Raw genomic sequence first — 8,471 nt, 5'->3', positions numbered from 1 at the left:
TATTTTCTTTCTTTTTTTTTTTTTTAATATATTTTCTTCATTGATCTGCTCTGTCAAATCCAGGGAACTGCACTCAGCTGCAGGAAGCACAGGGCTGGGAAGTTTTCTGATGATCCAATCCTATCTCCTTTCTTTTCTTTTTCAGCTAATGCCAGGAGCTGAACCAAAGCTGGCTCCTTCCAAAAGCAGAGCCTGAATTCCTCACCCCCATGCCATAATCCCAAAATCCCAAAGGAAGGGGAGGTGTTACCACATCCCAGTTTTGTCCTTTCCAAGCTCTGTGGAAATTTCTTCTTCATTTCTGCAGCTGGGCAAGCTCTGCTCGCCTCAAACGGAGCTGAAGAACAACCTTGAGCTGGTTCTTGCAGCAGAACACCCGAAATCTGCTCATGGATGGGATTTAGCAGACAGAAACACTCCCAAAGAATGGAGGGATTTCCCTACAGGAAGGTTTGAGACCACCAGGACTGGGGGTTGAGGGGAAAAACCTCCTTGTTATTGGCAGGAAGGTGAGAGTGAGGTTTTGCTGGAATCACAGCAGAACTGTGGGTGATTTTCCTACTGCAGGTGAGAAAAATTCTCTTCTGTGCCCTGATTGGGAGGGAGCAAAGAATGGGAAGTGGGAAATCTAAGGAAAGCTGTGAGGAGGATGGAGAGAGATAATTTCTGAGAGAATGAGGGGACAGGACACAGGGAATGGCTTCACACTGACAAACAGGGGTGGATGAAATATTGGGAAGGAATTCCTGGCTGGGAGGGTGGGCAGGAGCTGGAATGGAATTCCCAGAGCAGCTGTGGCTGCACCTGGATCCCTGCAGTGCCCAAGGCCAGCCTGGATTGGGATTGGAGCGCCCTGGCACAGTGGAAGGTGTCACTGCTACAGCAAGAATGGGACAAAATGATCATGAATGCTCTTTTCAACCCAAACCATTCTGATTTTACCATCAAATAAAAAAGATGTGGGGAAAACTCAGGCCTTTCCTGACTTTCTCACACCCATTCAGGCCCAGCACAGTTCATCTCCTAGGAAATAAATTTATCACCAGTCGAAGCTGGCAGCTCTGTTTACAGCCTGCAATTCCTCCAGGCCCCATAAATGTGGAAAGAATTAAGTGTTAATATCTGTCTGCACGAGGACAGCAGCAGCACATCAGCTCTGGGTGTTGTTGTATGAAGGTAATTATTGACACAAGTCTTCAGCTGGGTCTTAATGTATTTATGAATAATTCTTTTACAAGCACTGTTGCTCTCCCATTATTGTGATTTTATCCTTTGTTCAGCTGGTAGATGATAACCTTGGAGAAGATACTTGTAATAATAAACTTTGGCCATTGTTTTTAAATGTGGAATACATATTTAAAACATCAATTATTAAGCCTAGCATTCATCAGCATTGATTTCTCCAGGAAATAGAATTTGCCTCATCTGCTAGCACAGGAATAAAAGAGGACTGAACATTTTTTTAGACAGCTCTCAGCAAATTATTGTATCATTACATTTCCTTCATCCCTTCTAATCAGAAATGAAAGTGTACAGAGGTTGTTAACACCCAAGTAGTGAAGGTTACAATAATTTCTTTGGAAGTTTAACTTGGAATAAATGGATTTAGGCTCAGATAAACACTCAACACGCGCTAAATGAAGTATTTTTGAGCTAAATTTAGTCTTTTTGAGCTAAATTAAGTCTTTTTGCTGGATACCAGAGCCAAGGAAGCAAATAGCACAGAGTAAACATCCCACAGTCAATGAACCTGTCAAATGTAAGTAAAAGGGGGGGGGGAAATTAGGCAATGTTGGGATTTACAAACTGGAGCAACGAGGCAGGAGAGTGAGAAAATTAATGCCAACACCTCACAGAAATTACCAGTGGCTTCAGCTGAGTCTCTCACAAGTAAATGTCAGCTGAGCCAGAGGCAGCAAACACCTCTGGAACCTGAATATTGGAATTACTTGGGAGGCAAATACCTCCAATACAGGGAGAAAGGTGCCAGACCTGGAAATTGAGTCAAGAATTAATGAGCCACAGCTGAGGAGAGGCAAAGCCAGCCCTGGAGCTCTCTGTGCTGAGGTTCCACCCCTGGGTTAAATCTCTGCCGTTTGGGGCAAGATTTCATTTTCAATTGGGCAATTTCAGTTGAATTTTGCCCAATTTTGAGTTTGGGCAAGATTTAATTTAACTTCTCTGTTGACACCAACAGATCCTCACCAGGAATCCTTTTGAATTCCTGTCTTGTTAAGGCAAGCTGGGACCCCCAAAAAACATTTTCCCCTATTTCATCTGCTCCTTAGAAAGCTTTTCTCACACTTTAAAATGCATTTCTGTATTTTCATCTGCATCATCCATCTTTTCTCCAAAAAATGTATTTTTTTTCCTGGAAAATTCAGGTCAGAGATATTCCCAAACCCTGGTGGGAGCTGAGCCAAGAGATGGTTGAGACAATGAAGGTGAAGCCAGAAAGTTACAGAGTGCTGGAACTGTTTGCTCACCATGGAAATTCCTCTCAGCCCTACTCAAAACCTTCTATTTAATTCCCTTTTTCTTTTTCTTTTTCCAGTTTTTGTCCATTTTGCTGGATGAATCCAAAAGGGGAGGGGTCAAACAGCACCTCCCATGCTCACTCTGGTCTTTGCTCTCAGGTAGGATTGGCTGGGTGGGTGGGAAAGAGAAAATGGGGATTTTTCCACTGCCACAAAAGGCTGGGATTGAGTTTTTTCCACTTAAAGACTGTTTTAATTAGGAGTTGAGTGGCAGAAATGCCTTTAAAATTATCCTAAACAAATAAAAAGGACCTGTTTTAATCCCACATCTACAGCAAGGAGAGTTAGAAGCCCAGTTTAATGTTAATTCCTACATTACTTTAATTGTCATGGCCCAGCATCATTCCCACAATAATCAATCAAAATTGGAAATACAACACCAATTAATCTGCTACAGGGGCTTTTTCCCCTTGTATTTCAGAGTTTATATAACACAACTCTCATAATACCTTCAAGGAAATAAAAAAAAATTAAAAAAAAAAAAAAAAATAGCAAGCAAGAAATAGATGTCTTGGTCTTTCATCTAAATTTAATGAGAAAAAGAGTTGCAATGAAATTAGAGATGCGCTGAACTATCCATAGGAGATTCCAAGCCATTATTAGCCTGCTCACCCTGCTACTTATCTTCAAATGCACACAGCAGCAGCAGAAAGGATTTAGGTTACATTTTAGTAATCCAAATCTTGTAGGTACTAGGGTTTAGTGAAACTGGAGCACTCGTTACTGTAATTTTGCCACAAAAAAAGAAATCAGTATTTAGTGAAGAGGTCTGGCTTTAATGCACAAAAGGAAGGAGTTTGGGGCTGTGGCAGCGAGGTTGGAGTGTCAGTCTGGATTGCCAGCCCTAAAGCTGAATTTCCTTGGCTTTGGGGATTTGTCAAGTATTTAAGAGTGTTGAAATGTAAACTTTCTTCTTGATGATATTCAAACCCCTGTAAAACAGCCTTTAAAGAAGGAGAAAATTCAGGAGGAAAAAGCAAAATCAGCAAGGCTGGGGTGGCTGTGCTGAGGAATAAATCCTTGTTTTGTATGGCCAGAGAGAGAATGGACACCTGAGTTCCCTCCTGACCATGGATGAGGAGGAGCTGGGGTCTCCCAGGAGAATTTTTGCCTCTCTCTCCCTCAATTTCCTGGACCAGCAACTGGAGAAGCCTCTTTTTCTGCTGGTAAAACTGCAATTTCACTGAAATGCAGCCTTATGAATAATATGGTGATATGGCCCTGGGTGTCTGAATCTAATTGATCAAAAGTAATAACTGTGATGGAAAAATTAATTGGAAAAATGATTATCAGAGGTATAAAACCTACATCTATTTCTCTATTAATCTAAAGCCTCTATTTCTCAGTAATTCAGCTGATTTTCACCACAATCCCTCTATTAATGGTGCTGTGTGGAAGGAGGAAGCATCACTGAGTAGAACACAAACGTGTTATAAAAATAACATTTCGTGACGTGTGGAAATGTTGAGGATTGGGTTTAAATCTGCAAAATTCAGCAAATTCTGGACAACAGCACATTTCAAGAGTGACTTTGAGTGCAGCTCCTCCTTTATCCATGTCCCCTTGGCAGTTTCTACCTGCCCAAAAATAGTCGAAATTCCATTTATGGGAGCTGCTCAGCCACTGATTAACCCAGGTTACCACAGGGGCCTCCCAGTTGATAAAAATCAGGGTGCAGTGGTCCTGGCAGGCACAGAGCTGCGTTTCTGATGGCAAATTCATTCCTTGGAGCTCTCCCAGGTGCTGCTCTCCCTGTTCCATCTCTCCTGGTTGCTGGGCTGGGCCGTGGAGACTGAGTTCATCCTTGGTGGAACAAGTTACTCTCACTGAATATGAAATGGGTGACTTCCCTTTATTCATCTCCATCTAAACCCAGGTGAATAGGCAATTAAAAGGGCTGTGTTACCTGGAAAATAAACCCTCCATTGCCTCTACATTTCTGACCCTGCCTAGCAATGTTTGGAGCATGAGGGAATGTGAGAAATAATCACTGACAGCATGCCTTGTTACAGAGAAGGGGGAAAAGCCCAAGGGTTTAAAATCAGCTCTCTGGGAAGGTTTGGGATGGGTTCCTGCATGGTGGGGATGCTCAGAGGCTTCAGAGCTGTAGGCAAAATTCTCACCCAACCCATCAGGTTCTGGCTGCTAGAAATTGCTGTGGTCTTTAATACTTGTCATTCTGGAAAGTTCGTTAAAATTAAGGCTTTGTCTAATTAAGCCAAACACTCAGTTTGTCCCCTGCTCAGCTGGTTTTATACCCAAGGTTTTGCTTGGAAGCTCTTGGTGGTATCTGAATATTTCTCCTCATGTCTCTGCCTATATTTATCTGATCCTCTGGTAAATCCTTCAGGGCTGAATCTCCTGAATCCATTATCCAGGCTGCACTCGTGGAATCCAATTCAATAATTCAATACTACTCCAAAAAAAAAAAAAAAAATTAAACCTATTTTTAGAAGCTCAGTTCCTCATTCAGATTTTTCTGTACAACCAAGTGCAGCTGGGGATCATTTTTCATATTTCCCTATCAGTGTTTTATCAGCTTTTTCAGTTTGGGATGTTAATTGAACTGAATTAATTCTTACCAACACACTGTGAGGAAAATGTTACACCCAGAGCTTTATAAATGGTACCTCTCTAATTATTGACATTTTAATGGATTTACATTCTAGATACAATATTTAACCTCTGACCTAAAAAGTGGGGATTGATGTGGCACAAGAAGAGAGAATTTCATGATACAGCAGCAAAACCAGGCTGATACTTTGTTAGAAGTGTTTGCACATGAAATGTGCTGGGAAAGTTAATTTTATTACTAAATTGGTATACAAAGCTGAATCCCCAAAAGGGAGCTCAGCTGTCAATTCTTCAAGCACAATGCTACAACTAAAAATAAAAAATTCAATGTTCACATGAAATTTCTTGGCTTGAAGCGTGCAGAGCAGATTGTGCAGCTCTTCTTGCTCCTGAATACTAATTTTACATGTAAACATTTCCTTATTCTGGAAATGTTCTTCGTTTGCCTCTCACAAGCCCTGTAAAACTGGAAAATAGGAAATTATTGCCCTTAGAAAGGGAGGCTGGAAATGGAATAGATGTGAAACTACAGATGAAAGGGTCTCAGAAGGGAATTGTGTGTCCAGTGATTCCTGCTCCCACTGCTGTGCTCCCTGCAGCCACTCAAAGTCCTGCAGAAAGCAAATCTGGGGTGAATTGGGCCCGTAGGGTGAAATATTAGAAGTTCATCTGTGTTTTGCATCAATTTGAACATAAAACTTCCTGTGCAATTAGTGAGATTTAATAAGGGGAGGGGAGGAAGATCAGGCTTCAGCTAAGGCTGGTCTCTTCTACCAACAGGTGACAGGATGAAAATGAATTTGTATCTGATTTGGGGGACAGCAAAAATAGGTTTTTCATTAATTTAGTACCTCTAGCACAGTGTCCTTCCCATGGAAAAAACCTACAGTTTTCTCTTGGAATAATGTCCAAGGCCAGGTTGGACAACCTGCTCTAGTGGGAGACGTCCTTGCCCATGGCAAGGGGTGAAAAATAAGATTCAATTTGGCACTCTGCACCTACAAACCGAGTTTGCTTTAGTCCCTTGTTCCTAATTCAGGTTTTCCTGCTGTATCACATTCAGGGGCACCCCTGGGCCATAAAAGCCTTGTTTTCCTGTCACAGGAGTGCTGTGATTCCCAGCCAGGTGTGCATACACTCCCTGCATTATTTATCCTTCCAGGAGTGTAGAAATCCCTGCAGCCTGGAGCTGCTTCAGGCTGAGACCTGATTGAGATTGGCACAAAAAGACTTTGTTGCTGTTTTCCCCTGCAAATAATCCCATTTTCCTGCAGACATTCCTTTATCAATTCAGCTGCGCCCCAAAGTCACCTCCTCTGCTCTGCTGGTTGGGTTCTTCCACTACAAAAAGTGGTGGGGGATCATTCCCAATCATTAATAGAGGTTGGAAAGGGGATAGAAGTGAATAGAAAGTGGTGGAGGAAAGGGATTAAATAAGAAATTGTTTTAATTACAGGTTTTGGAGAGGAGAGAACGAATGACTTTTATATTTCCAACTTGAACGTGTCGTGGGTTTGTAATTTTTTGTTGGTTTGGTGTGGCTGCAGTTGTGTAAAAGCAATCCTGGAGGGGGGGCCAGGACAGTAAATGTGTGTTAGATCCCAGTCCAGGGGGGCTGGGCTGTGTGCTTGATGACCTTGGAGGGTTTTTCCAGCCCTCATGATTCTGTCATTGCCTCATCCCCGCCCTGCCAGCTCCACCCTTCTGCCCTGCCCTTGAACACCCACGTGGCACATGCCAAATTGGCGTTTCAGGTGCGATTTTGAGGCTTGAGAGGTGCAGGAGGACTTTGCTGAGCACACAGCCATTTTTTAGATGAGCTGAAGAGTCTCTTCTCCAGCTTTGACGAGAATCATTCAGCTCCACAAATGTGTGGGTTTTCCATCTGACCCCGAAGTCAGGGGAATCCTTCCTGTGGGAGCAGAAAGCAGGAGCAGGTGCTGAATACCCCAACACCATCCCAGCAGCAGAGTGTTCCTCCCTGGTGCTTTCAGCTCTTCTCTGACAGCTTCTCAGGCACCACGAGCTGAGCATCTGAGCATTTTAAAGGGAGCATTTTAATAGGAGGAGCAGCATCTTTGCATGGTGCCATTAGGAGATGACATTTCCAAAAGAGAGTCAAAGACTTATTAAAATTTGATGTGAGCTTCAGGAGCCTCTCTAAAGTGAATCATCCCCCCCTTCCAGCCAGGCTTTGTGCTGACTCCCCCCACTCCTCTGAATTTTGGGAGCTTTATGAATTCCCGATCACAGAGTGTCAGGAATTCAAGGACCAGCTCACCACGGAGCACGGTTTGGATGGGAACATTAAAAATTCCTGCCTGGAAATGTTCTGGCCCACCAGTGGGAGCAGAGCTGCTGCTTGCTGGTGGAGGGGAAAGCAATTAGAGGAGAGGCTGCTGCTCAGAGCTCCTGCTCCTGGTTGTTGCAGGTTGCAAACATGCTGAGAGCTGTTTATTTGAGCAGAGACTTACTAAAGGGAGTGATATTCATACATTTGGGTCAGTGACAATTTTATGTAGAGCTGTGAAGTGCTGCTGGTTTTCTTTTTTTTTTTTTTTTTTTTTTTTTTTTTTGCCTCCCTGGAAACATGGGCTGTAGCAAAAACAAATTGCTGCAAACAGAAGCAGCTGCCAGAGAGGTCAAAGAGTAATTTCTGTGGCCAGATATGATCAACTGGTGTTGAGAAAGAGGTGGATAAGGAAGGAAATTGTGCAGTGCCTTTGTTTCCAGAAGAGGAGCTGATTAAGATGTCAGCTTGTTCTGCTTCCATCTTCATTTATTCAATTGTCAGCTTCTATCTGTCCCACGGGATCTCCCTGTAGTGAATCTTCTCTACAGAGGGAGATTTCTGGAGCTGGGTTTGATATTTCAGACTCAGCTTCCCATTGAAAATGTACTAATTTCAGGGCCTTAAAGATGGGGATAAAAAGCAGCACATTTGATCTCAGCTTTTGTCATTCACCACACGGGATTTTTTTTGGCCAAAGCTTCGAGATCAATCCCTCGGTTTCACATTCCATCTCTCAGCTTCCAAGTGACTTTGGCTTCCCTTCAGGCACTTCAGGCTGACCCAGGACCCTGAATGGAAGAAGTTTTGGTTGTCCCCAGAGCCCTTCCTCCTTCTCCAGGCCGACCTGGAGCCACTCTTGGAGGTGTGAGGTCACAGGTTGGATTTGATGATCCCAAAGATCTTTTCCAGCCCAGTTCATTCTGTGATTCTGTTTTCCCACTGGTTCTCCTGGCCCACTTTGCCCTAAATCAGCCTGGCTGTGTTCTCGTAGTGCATCCTGTGACCATTTTCTGTGCACAGATTAGAAATGCCTTATCAGACAACCATCAAACACCAAATCTTTGATT

General features: G+C 43.2%; 1 long non-coding RNA gene across 1 annotated transcript in view; it reads left to right on the top strand.

Moving 5' to 3' along the window:
- Positions 1–374, top strand: part of LOC115947670 — a 16,148-nt gene extending 15,774 nt beyond the window's left edge. The window contains exon 4 of the long non-coding RNA XR_004081531.1: positions 146–374. This is a non-coding gene — a long non-coding RNA (uncharacterized LOC115947670). The remainder of the gene's footprint in view (positions 1–145) is intronic.
- Positions 375–8,471: the final 8,097 nt, after the last annotated feature.

Source organism: Geospiza fortis, unplaced genomic scaffold (genome assembly GCF_000277835.1).
Source record: "Geospiza fortis unplaced genomic scaffold, GeoFor_1.0 scaffold172, whole genome shotgun sequence".
Lineage (NCBI taxonomy): Eukaryota > Metazoa > Chordata > Aves > Passeriformes > Thraupidae > Geospiza > Geospiza fortis.
Note: the sequence above shows the minus strand (reverse complement) of the source record. Positions and strands in the feature narration are given on the sequence as shown.